The following is a 22,161-nucleotide window of genomic DNA, read 5'->3' as shown; positions in this document are numbered from 1 at the left end:
CTTTCTTTGTCCCATTCCCTCCTGGAATACCTTCCTGCTCTTACAAAATATGGCTGGCATTGATGCTGTGTGGGGAAGTGGTCCACAACCCTGGACCATGAGGCTCCTAGCCTGTAGTTTTTTTTACTCAACTATGTTACTAATCATCCAGCTGTGTTAAATTCTTCTTTATTCTGATTGGTCCAAATCTGTAGCCAAGAGGAACCACCAGATAAAACATATGAAACTGAACAGATCCAAGGGAAAAAGTCCCGTGCATTTATAAAGTTGATGATTTCATCTCTTTCTGTTGACTTTATTGCAAAAACATTCATTCCTGATGGCAAACTGGAATATTTTAATATGTCTCTCAGATTTTCTTGGGAGCACAAATATTCAGATTTGAGAATAATGTCTGGCCAGTCATCTGCAGAGGAAGGAAGACAGGAGCAGGTAATAAGCACCAAAACTAGTGAAGGCTGTGAAAACACACAAGGGGCTGAGTTAGGGAGGCTTTGATCAAACGGAAAAAAACAGACATAGAGCAACACAAAGTGCAGAACAGTAAAAGCTTTAGTAGTGTTTAGATACTAGTGAAGAGAGATGAAAATGCAAACCTGAAAAGTGTCTTTCACAACTGCTGATATTTCCCAAAGTTAGGGACCTTGGTTTGAGCTCCACAAATCATTTTTAGAATCAATAAAATGATCTTTACATCATCAATTAGTGTTAACTTGTTTGTATCTTGGCTGTCTACCCACTGTTTCATTGTGGATGTCACAGAGTTTCATGTGCATCCTTGAGGACCTTGTCATCAGCTGGACTATTGCAAAGTCTTCGTATTCTGTTAGACCAGCAGTTAAATTTCTGATGTCATGTCTTTAAACTCACTCAGTTCAGCTTCTTTCGGGTAAGAATTATTGCCAAGATGAAGCCCATTCAAACAGAACTTTTAGTCCACACCATATCTCTCGTTTGGGTGACTATAGCTCCCTTCTCACAGACATCCCACAGTCACAAATTGTGCATCTTCAATTGGTCTAAAATTGGTCAATTGGTCGTCACTCCCTATCACCCCAATTAAGGTTTCTCTTCACTGGCTTCCTCTGAGCCGTAGGATCCATTTTAAAACCTTATTAGTCACATACAAAGCCATGCGTGGTCTTTTTCCTTCTTACATAAGAGAATAACTGAGTCTATACTGTACGAGCCAACCCCACAGGTCCTCTGATCAGGGCGGTTTTCATATGTCTCTTGCACATTTGAAACACAGTGGTGAGTGGACTTCAGCAATAGCAACCCTTAAACTCTGAAACACCTTCTGTGGCCATTTTTTTTTTTTTTTTTTTTTTTTGCTGCTTTTAAAAACTTGTTTTATTGTTTGGCATGTTATAGATCATGTCTGTGGCTCTTGCTGGTGTTGTGTATGACTGTGCTTGTAAACATGTCTTTGTATGTGTCCCTAGATACCTTTTTTTTCTATTTCTTGTAACCAAGAAAGTGAAGCACTTGTACCAAGCATTTTAACCATGTTTTAAAAAGTGTTACAAACATAAAGAAAATTCAATTGTTTCAATTTTTTTAGTTAATAGACATGAATGGTATAATGGTTTATGAGCTGTTCATTATCAAATATAGAATCACTTTGAGTTGGATAAAGCCCTAATTCACAGTTTATCAGCGCCTATGTAGGTTGTTTTGAAATGCTACTTCATAGCCTCTTCGTAGCTTTTGTCTGTTCAAACTTGAGAGTCTATCAATTAAATGAAGAGTGAGGTTACATTAGCTCTGATTGGTAGATGACTGGCAGGACATGACCAGGAGCCGCTGACGTCTACTAAAGGAACAGACAGTTTGCTTGTTGAGACGTTAGCCTACAGTTAGTCGTAGCATCAGGCTACTATTAGCGCTATATATAGCCGGCTACTGACTTATGGTACAAACTTTGCTCGATGTCACATTTCATATAACAGCACTAAGTAACTGTACTGATAAATACCTTACCTCGTTGCATTGTATTGATTAAAAAGTTGTATTGAACAAAGAAAATTTCTTCCAAAACAAACACACGCCTGGTTAAAAATCACATCTTTACGACAGTGCATGAGACTCCAGGCCAGAAGGTGGCGATGCAGTCTAATTAAAACAGATCCTCCTCATAACATATTTGAGTCTCACTCTGTTGGGACTCTGCTTCATGTAACCACCGGGCTCACTGTACATTATCCCTTACGTTAGTACATTGATTTAGAAAAGAGTCTCCATCATCTGCATAAGCCATTGCAGCAGTCTGTGTTGAATCAAACCGAGCTGCCCTTTTAAGGACTTCTTTACTTTATTTTGCGTTGTTCTCCTTTCCCAATCCAACTTTGATTGTTCAGGGAAATCTAGTGAAATGCAAATAGGACCAAACAGAATGTAATTGCTGCTGTGTGATGATTACAAGGGAGAACTAATGATGTCCCAACACTGAGGTCAGGTAGGGTTTAATTAGAGGAGGCACAATCAGTGTCACTCCACTCTTGTGCTCTTCCGCACCCTGTTTCTGCCTGGTTGTGTGCCAGCTGAAGAAAACAGGCTGCTGATGTGAAAGAGAAGGTTGAGGGGGAGGTTGGACAGAAATTAATGTGGCTAAATTCTTTTGTTTGGAGCTGGTCTGTTTTGGAAATGGAGCCCCTGTAAGAAGCACTGGTCCGTCTGCAGATTAAGGTGGAGGTTAATGAATGAAAGAATGAAAGAGGTCCTCGTTTGTGCTTCTGAAAACATTGCTCCATTGTGAGAAAAGCCTTGTGAGTGTTTAACTAAACCTATCCACAGCAGCACCAATCCTCTAGTAGCACAATGAAATATCTCTTTAGCTGTTCTCTATGACCATGAATTATTGTTCAGCAGGACCGTGTTGTGCGACTGAGCAGATTACTCAAACAAGGAGACCAGATTGGACAGATGAGTGAGACCAGCCAAGGAGAATAACTGTGGCCAACATTCCTGATTATCCAATCAGCGCTCCAAAAACATCAATTCCACCTCGTCAATAGATAATTAAGAGGGATAATTGGCCGACTGCGCTGTGGGCAGACAGGCACTGCTGGTAAAGTTCCATCCCTTACCTCAGCATCCAACACACTCTCACACACTCACAGACAGACAGCTGAGGCATCTGTCACCTGAAGGTCAGCATTGTATCTAATTTATTAGCATAGAGCGCAAGATTAAAAGCTAGTTACGCCATACTTCAAGCCGTCTAAATTGTTTAATTGTTTGTCTTAACTAAATTTAAGCATACATCTTCCCAGCTTTTTTACGGTATGAGTGAGGATCTCTCCCATGTGGACTCTATTGTATTTTACCACTTTTGAAGATGGACTTACTTAGCCTCTATTTAACCCGGCAGCAGATAACTCTCCAGAAACACAGAGGCTCTTTATTGTTAACCATCTTGCTCAGACCTGTTCTGCCTTTTAGATCCACGTGTGTCTGTGAAGTACAGGCCAGAAGATTTAACCGGACAAGGCCAGAGATTTAAAACATTGACCTGCCCGGTCTCAACAGCTGTGTGCTAATCCATTCCATTGCTCTGACTGTCCTCCTCCTTTATTCCTGCTCTGGTGGATTGCAAGGTCCTTAATGTGTGAGATCAAGAGGAAAATAAGGCTCTCCAAATGGAATCAAATCACACGGAGGGGCTGCCGGCTCGCAGCAAAGGGCCTCTGCAGCATTAGGGCCAGAATAAGACAGAGCAATTGGACTGTAATTCCTTTTGCAGCTATTAGCCCGTCACAGCTTGCTGTTCTCTCGTTTGCGTGGTCCGCTTCTCATCCCCCTCCCGACCAGCCAGTCTTTGATTAATTCATTAATTCACAAACAGAAGCTGAATCACATCTCAGCACTCGGCTGACTCAAATTGGATGCAGGCTAACAATCAGTCCCTCCCACCCCAGACTGATCTGACAAATAAAAAAATACAACATTACTCAGTAAATAGATCTTTGTCCATTCGGCCTGATAATTTGTTGCATTTTCATGTTTTATTTATGCTCAGAGGAGCCGCCTGCTCTCGTATATCACAAACCCAACGAGGCAAGGCGGGTAGGGGTGTATTGATTTGGGTTGACTGTGCACCCCTCCACACAGCACTACCCTCGCAGCCCCTGCTACGCCCCTTGCAGTTTGTATTCGTCTCAAGCTTTAGCCCTCTAGCCCTTGTGCATTGGCTCTCATTCAATGGTCCCCTTCTTGGCTCACACAAGGCCCAATCCCATTCCCATGCATTCAATATTCCCATTATAAGCTCATTAGTCTAGTCATTGTTTTGGACTCATTAATAGGATATCCATCGCCTTAGACACCTCTGAATTACCATGTCACAGTGTGGCCCCTTTCAGAGCACCGACAGTGGGTGGATTTGAAGAGTTGTGTGAGCGTGTGTATCTGTGTGCGTCTACGCTTGTGTGTGCCAATGCCGACCTTGAGTTTGCTGACATGCCAGCCCCTCTAGAAACCTGCTGACACACTTCATGTAGACACACATGCACCCACACATACACACTAAAGTGCTCCCTCCTCAGCCTCGGTTCCCCGCCCACTCGCTCCCAGAGGCTTGTCCGTCAGTAATGCAGGAGACAGCGGAGCAGGCAAGCAAGGGGGGCTGGGGCTGGATCAGGGGTTTTTAACATGCGAAGCAGGTCTTCCCGTGCGTACGTATTGATCCTCGGAGGGCTCCCAGGCCCCCTTTTCCTTTCTTTCCCTGGCAGTGGAGGCCATTCATCACCGAGGCCATGACTGGAGAGCTCAAACAGCCGTCTCTGTCAGAAAATGGGCTGCAGCGGGCTGTGCCGTGCCATGCTGAACTGGCTGCCTCATCAGGAGGGATAAAGTCTTGACACAGTGGCTCATGGCGTGATCTGTTCCTCTCACTCACAGGAGTCATCTATAGCGTGCTGGTCAATGCGCAGACATGCCTCTATAAAGCCAAGCTCCTCTTAACCGCTCTATTGGATTGCAGTGTTCCACTCTCACCTAACATGCTTTTTATCGATTTGCAAAGAAAAAAGTCATAAAAAGAGAATACCAAGCAAGCTGGTTTTAGGTTTTGCTGAAGTCACTTGTCTTGCTGTGATGAAAAAAATCACATTTAAAATGTATTTTCCTCTGGAGGGTCATTTTTTAATCTGCGCTCAAAGAGGAAATATGACTCTGAATATCCAGGTCATGTTTATCTATGACATCTTTCCCCCAGGCTGGTGATTTATGCAAGTCTCCAGCAGTCCCTCTTCCTTCCTGCCTCCTGCCACACCTAGGTCCTCCCCTGCACCCTCATGTTTGATTGATAGTGACTTTCTACGCCATGGGGAGATGAGCATCCCAGCTGAGCTGCCAAGGCTGGAGCTCCAGCCTCAGCCCAAGTTTGGGCCATGACAAGGACGTTACAGGGAGAAAGACAGATGGTGGGAGGGAGCAGAGCGGAGCGTGGCCTCAGCATCAGATGTGTTTTAAATAACTTTGACAGAGGAGTTTGAGCCGTCTCTCTGGGCTGGAGCTAATCTGATGTGAGAGGATGCCACACTGAGGCTGATAGGACACAGAGATAGAGGAGGGGAGGGGACGGCTGAGGGAGGCATGGAGGGGGGAGAGAAAGGGTAATAGAGGTGCTCACTCAGCTGGTGGGAAATCTGCCCTCTTCATCTTTTCATCTCTCCAGCCTCCCTCTTTCTCACTCTGCCCCTGCCTCTTTCGCCCAGTGATATCCATTTACCACCAAGCCCCGGCTCTTCTCTCCTCTTCCCTCTCCTCTGTCTCTTTCACACTTTGCGTCACGCTCCCTCTGGCCTCCCTCCATCCTTTTCCCTGTCGTCCCCTTCACTCACCATCTCCCCTACAACCCCCGCCCCCTCCCTCTGTCTTTCACAGACGATTTAGGAAGTCACAGCCTCTCCCTTCCATTTATGAAATTGCTCATGTTATTTCCTGCCCCCTCTCATCCTCCCGGTCCATGCCCGGCTCTCCCTCGTAAGTCTTTGTGGATTCATCCTCTCTGCAGATACTCCCTGAACGGCTCTCCATCCAGAAAACACGCAGCTCAGTGGACAATGCTCTAAAAAAACAAAACAAAAACTCATCCTGAGGGTAATATTCTCAGACAGCAAGACTAGCCCCTGACACCACGACCCGGCCAAAACACAGAGCATCCATCCTTAATCCCCAACCCGTGGCTCCTTGTTTACTTCATAGCCCTCTGGCCACTGTGAAAAGGCACATGCTGCCCCATTTTTCCCGTGGCTGTGTCTTTTTTATGGCTTATTGCTCTGAGGCCATCGCTGTTATGAGCGTTGTCCGAATGCTGGCGCAGACAGAGGGATTTACAGGGCCTCAGAACATTTCTTTTCCACATAATGGTGAACTACTGCAGCTGTTTCAGGGCTTTAGAGGAGGATAGCAGGGTTTTGAAGAGTCGCAGCCGCAGTATGGAATTACTCATTAGAGCCGAGTACAGACAGGTTCTGGATAATACTTTGCAAAGTTTCTGACCAAAGCAGTTTTAAGAGGCCGCACAAGGATCAGGATTTAGTTTAATTTTAGCCCAAAGAGAACCTTGTATTAATTTATTTATATATTGGCCACTTCAGGCGTCAAAACAAGCCTTAAACTCTAACAAAATCACATTACAAAGTTAGAGAAAACATGTTTGCCTGTTTACATCAGCTGATGTTGAGCACAATTAGGATCCTGTTTAAGCCGAGTCTTAGGATGTGTTCACACTGGAGTCCAGATGCTAAAATGATACACCATCACTTTTTCCTCCTCAGATCTTTATGTGTTAACACTGCACTTTTATAAAGTTAGCTTAAGCACACATCATTGCAGAGCTAGGATAACAGTTTAGCCTGTCACTATTTATGCTAACCACCTCACCTACCACTGGAGTATGATTACAGCAGGTATTCCTTCCAGTTTCTGGTTGATTCCGTTTTCATAGCAGCCACTCTATGGTTTGTTTGGAAGCAAGTTGGGTCCACTTCTTTGAAGCACATCAGAATGCAAGTGTTCAGATATGTATAAACAAACAGGGACAAAGAGGCTAACGTAACGTTTTGGGTTGTCTTCTCCAAGTGATTTAGGTGTGAAGGCACATGACGCAGAGTTCAGGTCTGCATCCCAAATTGTGCACTTCAGCAGTTATGTATCAGTGCATTCACACTGACAGTATGGAAAAAATATTGCGCTTAAATTTCTCAGCTGGCACAATCAAAACAGTCAAAAAGTTGAGCATGAAACCCCGGACATCTCTCACCCTCACTCGTTCTCATTGGCTAAGTAGAGGAAGGGGAGGGAACAGATCAAATAATGGTTGATGGTTGTAGCCAATGAACAGCAGAAGAACACCTGTTAACCATTGTTAAATGCATTTATAGTTTCCAGTAAATGTGAAGCCGCAGTGCTTGATTTGGAACAAGAGTGCCCTGAAAGATCTTGTGTGCTGTTCTGTTGAGAGCAGAGTGTACGCAGCGCTCTTTATGTAAGTGTACTTATGGAAGTACATTACTTGAGACGCAGCCCAGGACTCAGACTTGTTTCCCACTTGAGTCCTGATTTTCAGGACTTGTGACACAACTCTGACTTGATCATGTGACTAATACTAAGGTATTAGAGAGGAAGACTTAAGGCTGGCACACATTACAGGTTGATAACACTTGATGATAACAAAAGATGGATCACAAAAGATCTCTCTCTTCTGATCTTAAAGTGTGTTGTGAGAACTCCACACACTAACCGATTCTTTAGCAAAGTATCAGGTTCTTCACATCCAGTATTTGAAATCTCATGTAGTAAAACATGACTGCAATGTGAACACACATGAAGATCGAACCAGAAGAAGCAATGATGGTTGTTTCAGCCTCTTAAATAAAAAAAATAAAATGAAAGAAAAACAGTTATAGAAAAAGTCATGGAGATGGTAGGAGTATGAGCTGTATGCATTATGGTCTTCCAGTATCACAGATAGATTTCTTACTTCCTCTTTGGTCAGTCATCTGAGTCAGCTCATGGCTCCATTGGCTTTGCCCTGGCACACGTGTCATTGCATGCTGTACCTGCCCAGCCCCTCTCTGGGAACCCCACACACCACAGAATTTTTAAGCCCCAAATATTAAACATGTTCATTATCTACAATGTCTCAATTGGAAGGCCTTCCAAGTAGCTCTGACCGGACAAAATCACTCTCAACACACCCCGCACCACAGTGTGGTATATCTTTCAGATCCGACCCCCCTCAACAGACAACACAGACTGACCAAATGCTTTGTGCCTTAAAGGTATCAAACAGTCTCCTCTAGTGTGCACTCTGGTCGTGGTTTTGCCACTTCTGGTAGATTTCAGCTCAGTACATTCACCCAGAGGTGGTGTGCAATCAATGACTAATTCACTTCCTGTGTAACTGTAGCACTGTGTAGTCCCAGCTCTATTCTCTCTCCCTAAGATATTTTCCTGATACCATCTACCTACTTTATTACCTCTGTAAATGCTCTGTTTTTCAGCTTTTCTCTACATATTCTGCTGAACTTCTCTGACATTTTAGCTCTGAATTAACTTTTTCCTCCAGTTACTTAACTATTACTGGTACCCCCATCTGGGCCTGAATAATACCCCCCACAGTTTAATAGGAGCTGCTGTAGCACTGCTGAAAGGGATCTGCTTAAATCTGTCTGTAATACAATGAGAGCAAGAAATACCTTTAACTGGAAATATAGTCATTTTATCTACCTGGAGTGAACAAATTTGGTTCAGTGTGTAGTCTTGAGCATCGAAGAGAACACACGTTTTAGACATGAAATATGATGTTTGAGAGTATGTTTACATCAGTGTTAAATCACAAAATATACAAATCTAGCACCAGTAAAAATAAGAATAATGGAGTTTTTTTTTTTTTTTTTTTTTTTTTTAACTTAACCTCCTGAGACCCGAGCTATGGCCTGGTGTGCATTCTTGATTTCTCCTTGCCATTTGGGATAAGTAAGACCTAAATTATAATAACTAAACCTGGTATTTGTACAGAAGGTTATGGTTATTAGTTAGCTATAAGTTGTTAGTTATTCATGTTATTGTACATAAGTATACTGTATTATTCACTTTAACGCTGTAGCATCACCACAAGATGATGTGAGCATTGTCCCTAAATGTGCCTAATAGGTCAAAAACATTTTTTTTTTAAAAAGGAAGTATCATGGGTCTGAAAGGCAGAAACATAACATCCGCATATGTGGATGCAGGGTCTTAGGAAGCCAAAAAAGAATCTGGATTGATTGAGTCCTTGGATGTTACAAACTGGACAAATGAAGGATCTAACTCCTCATGCATCACAGAAGTTTTTTGTCCTCAAAGGCCACCGTTGCTTCACAAACTGAAGAGATTAACAAGGGATTGTGTTAGTGGAGAATCTTATTTTGCAATGTTCCCGTTTCTACACTCCGTACCTTTATTTTCTAGTTATTGACGAACAAAGGCTAAACAACACAACACAACAAATGTCATTGTCAACTTTTATTTTTACTGTAGATTATGATGAATCCTTTTGAACATTACGCCAAAAAAATGTTTACTTACTAACAAAATAAGACGTGCAAAAAGACATTTCACTTTTGTGTGAAATTTCTGTTTTGATTTTTAATCATCTAACTTCTAAACTGAATGCAAAGTTAGGCTGCAGGTTTCCATTTTGATAGATTGAAAAATAAATTTCAAATTCTTACCTCCTTTAAAGATGTGTAATTAGGGATGGATACCAAATTGGTACTGACAGATTTCTGTCTGTAGTGCCAAGTATTGGATCACGTAAAATCAAGCAGTACCATGTTACCTATACTCATCATTGTGACTGTGAAGGAGTGGAAGAGTAGGTGATTTTCCACGCTGGTCATGAACACAGCATTGCAGGTTTATATATTATGTATTATACTAAAAGAAAATGTGTTAATTTGAAAAACTGAGATTTTATTATCAAACAAATGTAAGTGAATTACCTAAACACATTAAAGTACAGAACATTGGTACTATTAAGTACCAATGGCATTGGTACTTGTTTCAAATGTGAAAGGTACCCATCCCTACATGTCATCAATAAAACCAAGTGACTATACACCATGTGACCTCTGTTACCTGCTCTTATTCACAGTAAATGGAAGTAGTGATTGTGCTTTGTGCACTTGTCACCTCACCTAAGCATAAGGATGCTTTTAACCTGTGAATATGTGCATACAGGCACACGTTAATGTATTTTCCAAGTTAGAGAGTGATGCAGAGCAGAGGAGACAGAGAGCCAGACGAAGGAAGTGGGAATGAGTGTCAAGTGGTGAAGAAAAAAATCCAGGGGAGCCTTGATGGTGCTTGGCTTGCTGTCGGGGAGTGAGAGATGGCAGCGTAAGGAAAGGGGAGATTGAGTGAAGGGTGTGTGCGTGCGTGTGAGGCGTGGGGGAGGTTGGGGGGAGTTGAATGTGGCGGCCTGTCCTTGTGCCTCCTCCACTCCTCTCCCCTCAGCCTTCTCCTCTCTCCTCTCAGCCTGTTTCTGGCTCATTACCCCCTCCGCCAGCAGACTTCTCCCAGGGCGGCAGTGAAAAGAACTGTCCTCTCTCGCTCTCACCGACAGCCGCAGCCCGAGCACTGCCCTGCCCTCCTGATATTAATCAACACACACTCTCTCTCCCTCACACACATACGCACACACACACACACACACACACACACACACACACACACACACACACACACACACACACACACACACACACACACACACACACACACACACACACACACACACACTCACACACTCCTTCAGGCTTGCACTCACACTCTCCCCAGCGAGCTCCTCTGACGGACAGACTGGTGGGCAGCCTTCTCTTCTCCTCGCCCTCACTTGCAAATGAGACATCCAACCCCTCAGAGAAGCAGGCGAGGGACAGGATATTAGAAAAGTTTTATTGGGTGGAAACTTTGTTTTCATTATATGGCTTTGTGTGAGGGACTGTGGGAGGAGATGCTAATGTGTTTGGTGCTATCGGCAGTCTTCATATTTCCCTTACATTTGGAAATGAGTTGGTAAAATTTATCCCTGAACATCTGATCAATATTTTACAAAAAATTTGAGTCCCTGTAAATATACCTTTACTGATTGAGAAACCAAGCTACGAACTCAGACCCTCTTTGAGCATCAGAATGGAACTGAAATGTTTTACGAAAGTTGTTATTGTGACAAATGTTGTGTTCATTCTTTTTTTTTTTCAGGCAGAAACCATACATTTTAAATACCCATGTATTAAAGTATTTTGCACAAAGTCATAACATTAAAAAAACAAAATGGAAACAACCTTTTTTAAAAATTTGCATTACTAATAAAATATGAAGTTGCAGAGACTTAAAAAAAATACTTACTGAAGACTGGATTCACATAGCAGCTGTTTCTTATAACATCAACATAACAACAACACAACATACATAACATACATAACACATAACAACATAACTTCCCCATTTACCATTGTACTGTTTTGAAGCCAAAATACCTGTCACAGGTGCAGCCATTTTAGCAGTTTGCAGCCAGAGTCTGGGCAGTAGAGGCTGTGAGGGATTCTGGGAGAATCTGAGTGGAGCCGGGTGACAAAAATGATATATATTTTTTTTCTTTCTTGAGTCTAATCACTTCTTGACTCTACCTCCTGACATATTTTACAATCCCTGAAAAAAAAAAACAACAACACGAGAATGTCAGCTGTCAATCATCGTTAAACGTTACGTTAAGCTTTGTTATTAACCTTGTGTAACTAATGAAAAAGAAACTTTTCAGAAAAAAAGGACTTAAATACAAGACAGCCAAATGATATCCTTAAATCACCTCAACAATCGGACGTGATAAACATTTCTACGAGGTGTATTAATTTTTTAAAGTTTGACAATATTTTTTACCTATAATGCAGCCAGCCACCAGGGGGAGCAGTTTTCTTGCGACTTCACTTCGAGCTGAACAAGATGACATCCTTTTTTTTTTTTACAGTCTATGAACCAAACAAGCATCAAGAACCTGTTCTTCCATCACTCTTTGATTAATATCTATCTTTAAAGAAAATGAATGATGAGAATCTGGAGAGAAACTTGGCTACATTTAAAAAAAACAGCTCCTCCTTAGCCACTGTCTGAAAAAAGCTAATTATCTTACTTAGCCACTTTGACCGGTTTGGTTCAAGGCATGGTTGGTGCAGTTTGGTGCGATAAACCCTGATCTGTCTTGCATTTACTCTGGCCTTCTCCTGATGGTTCCTCAACAGTTTGCAGTTCATTTCAGCACGTATATATATCAGCTCAGCCCATTCAGAATGCCAACGTTACCAGTGGGTCTCATGTCTGTACAACATCTGTAGAAATACAGTAGATAGCAGACTAGTAAAATAAAAGGCTCACCATTTTTTTTCTACAAGCCACCCTCAGATCTCAGCCTAGATAGCAATGATGAGTGTTTTAGGGCTGTGTTTGCTTGGTATTAGCAAATATTTATCTCACAAGAACAAATAGTTAAATGTAGAAAAATGTCTGCAATACCTTTTCAAAGTACTTTTTATCTTTCTGTAGAGAGACTCCCCCTTATTTTCACAAAGTGCAAGTTAGTTATTTGGAAGTTTCTCACATAGCACTTTATTGAAGCTCACAGTGGATAATAAGAAAAAGGTTGACATGAAATAAATTGGCTTAAGATGAGCCATGTTTAAGCAACCAGTCCTTCTTGTGCAATGTCCCTCTTCTTTTGCATCCATCTCTGCATCCCTCTCACTGCTCAGCTGGTGTCTCAGAGTATTATGTCTCCTTTCTCCTCCTCATGGTCAAGTAATGGATTGAAGTGTGTCTGGCTTCACATTTTAGGGTCTGAATGGTAAACTTTGTACCTCAACAATAGGGTGCTAAAATACAAGTTAGTGCAGGTTATTTGGTTCTTTTAAGGGCCTTTTTGTGTGCTATGATAAGAGAAATGTATACTACTATTTATAATCACTCTCATTCGTCAAGCATATTTTCCCTTTTTTATAAATATTATGTAAAACTCACCAGACGTAATAAAGGCAACATGTGTAGCTCTCTCTTAAAGCTTAACTGTAATTTTTTACCTTACGCGATCATCAATCCAGGCAGAAGTAAAACAATAATGGTAGATTATCTAATAATTGCACAAGCAAACTGATAGTTTGTGTGTGAGTAGTGAAAACTATTTCATCATTAGGACAGGGAGGACACAAACCTACAATTATCAAAATGTGATACCCTCACTCAACTTTTCTTTTATGAGGAATGATTTTTTTCATTGTAAACTTGTCAGTTATAGATTTCCACTACCTGTCTTAGAAGTATTAGTCACTGGACCTCACCTTCAATTAGCTCAGCAATGGCCAACCTGTGGCTCGCTAGCCGCATGTGGCTCTTTGCCTTTCGGTGTGCGGCCCTTCGATCCATTAATAAAAATATATATATAGTTATGAGTAGTGGTGTGCGGATCAATCTAAGCTATATATATATATGGATGCCAACATTGGGATCAGTTGGGATTGATACTTAAGTTTCAGTTTCTTTTCTCTCGTACAAATTTAAACACACAAACACAACAAACCTTGCTTTGAAAATTGGAAATGTACTGATTTTTTATTTTATGTCATTTCACTTATGTGTGAGAGGAAGTGTGCTTGTAAGACCTCATGTGACTTGGCTCTCTGTAGTACCACGGTAATTTTTGTGGCTCTTGGTCTCTGACTGGTTGGCCACCCCTTATTTAGCTAAATCAGATTAGTGGCTCTTTCCCTATATTCACTTGTAAGGATAATGACGAAATGTTCTCTCTTTTTGTTCTTATCAAAACAAGAAATTTTGAAAATAGAAATAAATGTAGTCATTTAAAAAACAGAAACAATTTGGTAATAAAACATTGTATACAAGTAGGTTGAAACCCCTGAATCCTAAATTTAATTTTCTTAAACAGATGCAGTTGTAGAAAGCATATCCTAATGAAGTAAAGCACCTGTCTATGCCCTATCAGTGTCAGTCAACTCAGAAGGCCAGAGATAGCTGACTTGCTCCCCTAAGTGCTGTTGTGTGTTTATTACACCTCCTCATCTCCTGCCTAAAGATATCTCAGAGCACACACTCCTTTCTCTCTGATCCTTATTGCCCTCTCTTCAAACTTGTGCCCGCTGACAGAGTGCCAGGTGTGCCCATACCCAGGAGACATGCCCGATGTCACAGAGCATAGCAGGCTCACATTGGCCGTGAAGAGAGGCACGAAGCCAGCTCAGCCGCAGAACAACTTTAGAGGCGACGCAGAAGATCCCCGGTGCGGGTATGTGTGACATTAGCTGGCTGTCTTCCCTCTCTCCTCTGCAAAGCTCGCGGCCCCAGCTCTGCATTCACGCGCTGACTGGGTATGTGACCCTGTGTCCAACTGACATATTCCCTGGCAGGGAGTCAGAATATGAAATGATCGTATTATTCACGTCCTACCTTTGACATTGTCTGTTAGCTGTGCAGCAGGCAGCATAGATAGAGCTGCAATCTGGCAGAACGTCCACCTGAGGCAGTGTGTCTAAACATGGAGAGAAGAAAAACCAGGAAATTCAGCTCTGCTGTTGTTACACAGCGCGGTTTAAAACAAAGACTCTCCACTTTGTCTGTCTCCTGGTTGTGCTAATAGCTTAGCTTACACCATTGTGGTGCTGTCTCCTGGGTGTTCCTTGAGTCTTCCTTTTCTGATGAGAGCAGCTGGACACTGGGGAGGCTTCGTCTCCTTTCTCGGGCAGAATATGCAATTTAAACCTGCCTCAGGCATGTAGATATTACTCCCCGGCGAGATGGCTGAAAATTAATGGAAATTGTTTTAGAGGAATCATTATTAACATTCTCCTTTAGATGCCCTTTTGTCATTTCAGCCCTGTCGCCTCTCCTGTTATATTCTCACACTAATTTATGCAGCCGTTGACATTCCTGTCGGTGTGTGAATGTGCTGGAAATGTGAATAATCACACTAATAATTAGTAATTGCTCCATCACTTCAGTAGGCATATATTTTGGCATTAGAAGAATATCAATCATGCATTTATTAGCTGTTGTTTTCCTGTAATCATCACTGCCATCATTTCTGCTGTTAGTACCAGTATGTGACACTTTAGAGTTTCTGCCACTGCAGGCACCGCTGAAGCACAGAGCAGAAGGTATTACGTTTTTCTCCTCATGTTGAAGAAGACTTTGTTGTACCCTGGTATAACAGCAGATACACTCTTCTCTGGAACCAGGAAATCACATTCCCTCACACTTAGGACTCAATTTCACACCCCTGGTCGGATTAAGAGGACTCTTCACTCCGAGCCTGCACAGGAAAAAAGGGTAAATATCACCCTTGTTCCCGGTACCGGAAAATCCGCTATTTAAATGGGGAGTAATATAACTGACATTTTCCAGCTCATTATGCAGCCCCTGACCTTCACCATGTAAGACTGGGATACTTCTCTGGCGAAAGGCAAGGCTTGGTTCTCCCTAATGGGAGATGTTTGACCTTGTCAGGAACTAAGGGGAGGTCAGGGATGAAGGAGGTCCTAATCGGCCCCAGAGAGAGGGACACATTACAGAACCACCTACAACAATGACTAAGAGAAGAGCTGCACTCAACAGCAGCTGAGACAGAATGAGTCAGATCTGTTTCGGTTTAAAAACTTTAAAACAATTTCTTCACTGAAACCAACCGTGAGTTGATTTTGTGTGTTTTGTAATTACGCCCCTGATACATTAAGCAAAGTTTTAATCTTAAGAGATGATCTATGGCTGTCGGATGTGTATTACATCATCTGGTCCAGAGATTTGTGTTTATCTCTGTTTGTGGCCAAACTGTTGAAGCTTATCACAGACGGATTCGACTAATCTTCAACTGGCTCTTTGCCTTTTCGTCCGACCGTACTTTAAAGACTCTTCAGGATCCCAGATAAATCCATCGCACTCAGTCACCAAACGTAATAGAAAGTAATCATATCGGGAGTCTTTCACGGATTAGGCTGTTTTGAATGTGACTTATAATCTCTTCCATTTGTGTGAACTACAATGATGTGCACTGGGCGCCTGGCAGAGATAATCTTATTACCCAGTTGGCTTTTGTTTTCTGCTGCCTTGCTTTTATTCTTTATTAAAACATTTTGCTGCATTAAACATGCTAATTTGCGGCTGGGCATAATTGGGGTCTTGCTTTTAAAAACCTCTCCCCTGTTTGGTAGAAGATTAGGAATTTCATCTACAGGATTATGTATAGAGTAGAGTGAAAGCCCATGAAATAGTCCTGCTTTCCATTATGTTTAAAGCCACTCAAGCTTATTAATGTGAAAGAAAAATGTATTATTCTCACAAAACACCATTGTTGTATGACAAAAAAGATGTCAGATGGCAGCGTTTTTGATTGATGGGATTGGTCGGCCGATTCTTCTTTTTCCAAGCAGAATGCTTTGGGGATCAGATTCATTAAAACAATCAGCTTTCAAGCAGACTCTAAAATTGCAGTAATTTTAATCTAGTGTGTTTTTAGAATTGTTAAAAATAGCCAAACATTCACTCCCAGAGCAGCAACAATGACGCTATCAAACCGCCTATGCTGCTACAATCCCAAAAAGAACAGCAGCAAACGAAGCGTCGGACACCAGAGGAGAGAATACGAGGCAGATAAAACCCAGCAACTCACACAGGAATCCTCATTGATCACCAGTGGCTTTTCATGAGCCTCAGATGTGGAGAGATCAGAGCTTCAATCTTCCTATGAAAAGATAGCTCACAATGTGAAATGATTCCCAGATCTGCTAAAAGAAAAAATGTCAGAGAAGGTGCAAAGAGAATATTCAGGTGTCAGTATTTCTGCCACGTTCACCTAGGGGTCTAATAAGTGATCACACAGAAAACGGGGGGAAATCTCTCCCCCATAATGGCGAGCAACTTTTGATTCTGTGTCAAAACATATTTAAAATTTGAACAGTGCCGTCACTGCTTTTGGCGTGCCGCTCTCTCTGTGGGGCTTGTCACGGGAGGCGTCACGGCGTGCAGCGCCAACACACGAGGCTCCTTTCATTTCTCTATCTGACATGTTAAGTGTGATGCTACAAAGAGGTTCCATTTTAATTGTTTGGACAGATCACTCAAGGGAGAGAAGGGGTTTTGATTCGGAGTGTTGACAGAATAGGCACAGGGCCTGCTGAGTTGCTTTGGTGTCTGTCTCGGCAATTCTGGCGTTGCTTTGTATTGATTGTGATAGCCTGTTTACCTCCGGCTGCATTTAAGCTAAAGGCCAAGTATTGTCCAACCTTTAACCGTAGCTATTATTGTGGAATGACTTGTTATTGCTCTACCCTTTCAGATCTCTACGCAAAAATCCATTCTATCAAACCTTGGCCTCTTAGTCAATTTTTATTGGATAATCTTTCAGGTAGATAAGGAAAGCTGTGCAGCAGCCTCAGTGACAAACAGGCCATTGATCTATAAGCATAGGTCAACTGTATGTGTAATATCTGTATTAAATAAGACGAATAGGCACTTGAGCTGTGTGGTGTAGGCACTTTATGAAATAGGGGAACACTCGGATGAAGCCCAGTGAGTGGTGAGAAATCACCTGTTGATGGCCCATAATGTAATAGAACATTTCTTTTGAATGGGCGGGAACCATAATGTCACACAGTCCATTAATATTCTCCTGCTGTGCCCACGTCTTGGCTTCCTGCTCTGGGGGAATGATTAGGGTGACGGACGACGGGGCGATGACACAAGAAAACAACTCCCCCACCTCCCCTCTTCTTTTCGTCTACCCCCTTCTCTTTTCTTTGCCTCCCCTCAACCCTTCAACACAACAGCCACAAATTACCCACTTTGCTTGCAATATTATCAGGGCTGATCGTCGGTGTCCATAATTAGAGTCTTAGTGTCGTCTAGCCTCCATTAGGCTAACAATAGAGCCTGGGAACAAGGCCACTTTGGGCAAATAACATGTTGAGAACACTTGACTTTTGTGAGGAGATAGTGAAAAGCATCTGAGGCCATTATGATCCAAACAGCCTTGGATGGTTGTGTGGCGGGCCACTCTGTGAGAGCCGTGGAAAGGCAGACTGTGGAATCATATCCATTGCAGACACACACACATGCATGTGCACAAAAATGCATAGGCTGCAATGACAAGCAGAACATCTTTATGCTCAAACGGTGACAGTGTTTTCCCTTTCTGTGCCCGTATCCCTTTGACAGAGACACAAATACAAATATCATCACACTGCACGCTGCAGCCTAGTGGAGCTTGTATTTCAATCACACGGCGTTAGATAGCTTGCTGCTGAGTTTTCTCGCAGGCTACGGAGGGGGAGAGAGCCCGCTCTGTATTCCGAGCCCAGGCCCCGTTTGATCTCCGTCATCGCCCCTCTAAGACATCATTGTGTAACACTGTAAAAGCGGACGGCTTCATGGAGCGAAGGAAATATCAAGGAAGTTATTCATAAATATTGGATAAGATCAAAACAGCCAGTTGCTCTCAGACTCTGAGCTCCTGGGTCAAGCCATCCACATCTCTTTGATTTTTCTCCTTCTATTCAGGCTGAGCAGGGAGGATTGCGCATGCATTGAAATTGAACCCCCCCCCTTTAAGAAGTGAAAACAGGAAAATATGAAAAGAACCACATAGAGTCAAATCCTGTTGCTAATAAGCCACTAATAAATCACAAATCTACTGTTTTGTTTCATTTCTGATCAACACTTTTCATTATTCATAATTTTCTTGTTTTGATTACCGTCCCTAATGCATAGTGCTCCAAACCTGAGGAGATTAATAGGCAGCATTCTCCAAACTCTTCCTCCTCTCCTCCGGAGCTGACACAAATTGGTGAAATATCACTTTGATCATGCCTCCTGAACAACAAACAAAACACAAACCTAATTAGCCCGATTCAAAATCGTTCCAAATGCCTCTGTTTTTTATGAAAGCCTCCCCTCTCTGTGCGGTTTGTTGGAGACAAAGTAAGTTAGTTGGACAGCTCTGCTTTTCTGCTAAATGTGCACACATGAAGTGTGGGCAACCAAGTTAATTAACCCTCAAGTGTGTCTTTTGACCTTTGACCCTTTGGTTGACAGAAGGCAGGGGGCGCTAGTTGCAGGGATGTGTCCATCCGTCCTTCCTCAGGACCCTGGACTTGAAGGCGGGGGCATGTTCTTTTGGTTGCTCTACTGACTCCTTTGTTGATGTTAGTCATCCAGTCTGTGGAGAGATGTCAAGTAGCAGGAGAATGAAAGCTATCGGATGTTTTGCCCTATTTAAAAAAAAAACAAAAAACATCCAGCTGAGTGGGTGATCTGGTAATATACTTACTTTAAACTGGATAAATAATCCAGTCATTGCTTTTATACTTTGCACATCGTATCGTTTTACTGTAGTGCTGGTAATCACTTTGTCAGACTTCTTTATAAACTCATGAATATGACTCCTTTCTGAAATAAACAAGCTTGTCATTCTGTCACTAATTTGTTGCAAAAGTTTATGCATCGTTTCAGCGTCTCTGCCAAAGGGGACTTCTCCAAGGGCAGCAATGCACCAAAGCTATACAGCATTTGAAGTGCTCACTTACTGCAAGCAGCATGAAGTCTACCTTGCAATGCTAGCGGATTAGCTCGCATTGCCTCGCTAACATATGCAATGACTGCCGGCGAGCTCTTCCCCATTAGGTTTGCACATCAAAGGCGGAGGGAGAAGTTCTTCACAGGCAGTTAAAAGTGGGCTCAGTGTGGATCTTGTAAATACCGTCTTTGAGTCTGTGCCTCTCGGGGGACACTTCACACACTCCTCCAGTCAGGAGAAGGGAGGGTGGGAGGAGGGAAGGAGAGGAGAGGAGAGGAGCAGTGACAGGCATCAGAGAGGGCAGAGAGGATGGAGGTATTGGGGCTGGGCGTCGGGGGGTGTTTCTGAGAGCCCAGTCCCCTGTCACCACCAGGATAGGATCTGCGGATGAAGAAAATCACTCTCCCTTGCTTTCCTCTCCTCGTCTGAATCTTCTTCTCATCCTCTTCCTCCTCTTCACACTTCACATGATAGCTGACAGTGAAAGTGGAGCATAGCTGTTTTTCCGTTTTCTTTTGAGTCATGTTTTTCATAACACATAAATAGAGCAAGCGGCGTCCTGGGAATTCTGTGATTCTGTGTTTCAGTATACAGGCGGACACAATAGCATCCACTCTTCTCAAGTGTTGTTGAAAACATTTTATCCATCATAGGCGTTTGTAGGGCTCTGGTGAGGCCCTCGACTCCGCAAGGAGCAGAAAGGAATAAGAGATGTGTTTTGTTTGCAGCCTCACACACACACACACACGCAGACACACAGTCACGCACATACCGTACGCTCCCAGGCCCATCGTTGCCTGGTTTTGCAGACTGATCAATGCAAATGCTGTTATTTACCCAAGCCTGAAATGAAAAGACTATGGATCAATTTGATGCACTTCCATAGGGTGTGCTCACAATGGCTGGCTAGCTTTTTGTCTCAGCTGCACTCCCCTTCTCCTCCTCCTCCTCCTTAGCCATCCACCCCTCATCTCAAACAAGAACCCCCCCACATGCACACACACACCCTCCCCTTCAACATCACTAATGCAAAATACACTACCATGCTCCCTCTCACGTACACAAACTATCATCCAGGCATTCTCTCTCTGCACGCTTCTTCTCTCCTTTTCTTTCAAACACACCCACAGTGTGACACCGGGGCTGCATCCGTCTGAGCTGTGTGTATCTCTGTGTGCATGTGTGTGTTTGTGTGTGTTTTAGGCTGACCCACTTTCTGTGCTTGGCCAGGCTTGTGCTGCTGCTGCTGCTGCTGCTGTCTGCTGTGCTGTTCTGTGCTGTGCTGCTAGGGGGAGATCCCTGCAGACTCGCTCGGAACAGACTCCAGCTCTCTTCTCTGACAGACACTCACCGTGGCATGTTATCCCCCCGTGGATTGGAGACCTCTGCCTCTCTTTCTGTGTGTGTGTGTGTGGGTGTGTGTATTCCAGATCCACCTTGATGCAGATGCACAAATGAATCCTCACAAAGAAGCATGCACATGGATGCACACATATAACAGCATCTTTAGCAGTGTACACACACACAGACACACACACACATATGCAAAGCACATACCATCCCTGATCTGTATATTTTTAATTCCATCCACCCTCCTCCAGCTCCTCCTCCTCTCTTCTCTGTGTTTGTCTGGAGTTATTGTTTCAATCTTGCTGCATCAGGGGGCCCCTGAAGGTTATAAATTAAACATAAATGCAAATGCGCTGAGCCATTGCCCTCCTCCACCTCCCTCCTCCTGCACACACTCACACACACACACACACGCACCCATCCTCGCCATTCAAACAGATCAGTGTGTCTGCGAATTAATAGGAGAACAGTGGGCTTTTTTTAATGAGAGAGAAAGGGAAATTAGAGTTGCAAAGCCACAGCGCGCACACCCAGAGCTGCAGCCGAGGCAACGGCTTGAAAAGCCGGGCGCCATCATAGAATATGCTAATGCTCCAGGTCCCCTCACTGTCAGCCTCAGTGTTGCTCTAGATGAGATCAGAGCCGAGGCTTTGATCTGGGACACTGATGGGAGGCAGAATCGTCATGTGCACAAAGTACAGAGAGCGGCATGGGTGTGGATGAGGCTTGTTCTAATCAGCAAAGGTGCACAGGACCAGCAATAAATCCCCAACATGAAGACATTTTGACCGTGTAGTTTTACTAATACACAGACCCAGTTACAGCTCCTATTCTGTCACCTTCAAGTTTCCCCCTCACATTTCTGTTCAGTGTGTCCTATAGAAGAATAGCCATCTGCTCCTGTTGATGCTATAGGCTAAGCCTGAGTAAATTGTGAACACCATGGAGAGACCCTAGCTGGACCGTTGGAATATTGTAGCTTTTTACTCTCAGCCATATGGGCTCATAAAGCCAAACCTCTAAGAAAGGTTTCTGGGGATGCTTTTATTTGTCTCCAAACAGCAAGATTACTCTTTAAAGGAAGGATTAAGCCTCTTGCTGTCATGGGATAACATGAGTTTGTGGTTTTTAATGTTACAGGAGAAGTGTCGCAGCATTGATGAAAAAAAGGCCCCTCAGATCTGTCCTAA

The 22,161-nt window shown here is 43.0% G+C and overlaps 1 protein-coding gene across 2 annotated transcripts in view; it reads left to right on the top strand.

Annotated features, from left to right (window-relative positions):
- The window catches only part of LOC141806232 (AT-rich interactive domain-containing protein 1B-like), a 276,933-nt gene that overhangs the window by 17,434 nt on the left and 237,338 nt on the right, over window positions 1-22,161 (top strand). Inside the window, exon 2 of one of the 2 annotated variants that reach the window (XM_074691606.1) lies at window positions 14,206-14,344. The exons of the other annotated variant lie outside the window; for it this stretch is intronic. The gene's annotated coding sequence lies outside the window, so the exon portion shown is untranslated. The remainder of the gene's footprint in view (window positions 1-14,205; window positions 14,345-22,161) is intronic. 2 annotated transcript variants of the gene reach the window in all.

Source organism: Halichoeres trimaculatus, unplaced genomic scaffold (assembly GCF_033239565.1).
Source record: "Halichoeres trimaculatus isolate MK-OKI-2021-1 unplaced genomic scaffold, fHalTri1.1 fHalTri1_scaffold_17, whole genome shotgun sequence".
Taxonomy (NCBI): Eukaryota; Metazoa; Chordata; class Actinopteri; order Labriformes; family Labridae; genus Halichoeres; species Halichoeres trimaculatus.
The sequence above is the reverse complement of the archived record's forward strand: the minus strand, read 5'-3'. Positions and strand labels throughout refer to the sequence as shown.